General features: G+C 40.8%; 1 long non-coding RNA gene across 1 annotated transcript; it reads right to left on the bottom strand.

Annotated features, from left to right (window-relative positions):
* Nucleotides 1-36: 36 nt before the first annotated feature.
* Nucleotides 37-287, bottom strand: LOC104775565. Its single transcript, XR_765993.1, has 2 exons — nucleotides 241-287; nucleotides 37-111 (listed from the first exon to the last, which is right to left on the bottom strand). It is a non-coding gene; the product is annotated as an uncharacterized LOC104775565 (long non-coding RNA).

Raw genomic sequence — 287 nt, 5'->3', positions numbered from 1 at the left:
GATTACATGAAAACGAAGAAAGCACTGGCTGGCCTCTTTGGTTTGTTTGGATCCTTGGCAGCTGCTTTGCCACGAGCTCCTCCTTTAGCAGGCTTCTTAGTCACAGAGAGCCTATTACCACAAACAAAATCAGGCAACAACACTCTTCAGAAAACGAACAACGACATGGACATGAATCTAAATTTCCAGAGATCTGACCAAAATATAATAATTCACAAATAGATCGAATCTGAAACTTACTTGGAGCTCCTGGTTTCAGCCTTTGATTTACCTCCTTTCATAATTGA

The sequence above is a fragment of the Camelina sativa genome, unplaced genomic scaffold (genome assembly GCF_000633955.1).
Source record: "Camelina sativa cultivar DH55 unplaced genomic scaffold, Cs unpScaffold19200, whole genome shotgun sequence".
Lineage (NCBI taxonomy): Eukaryota > Viridiplantae > Streptophyta > Magnoliopsida > Brassicales > Brassicaceae > Camelina > Camelina sativa.
Note: the sequence above shows the minus strand (reverse complement) of the source record. Positions and strands in the feature narration are given on the sequence as shown.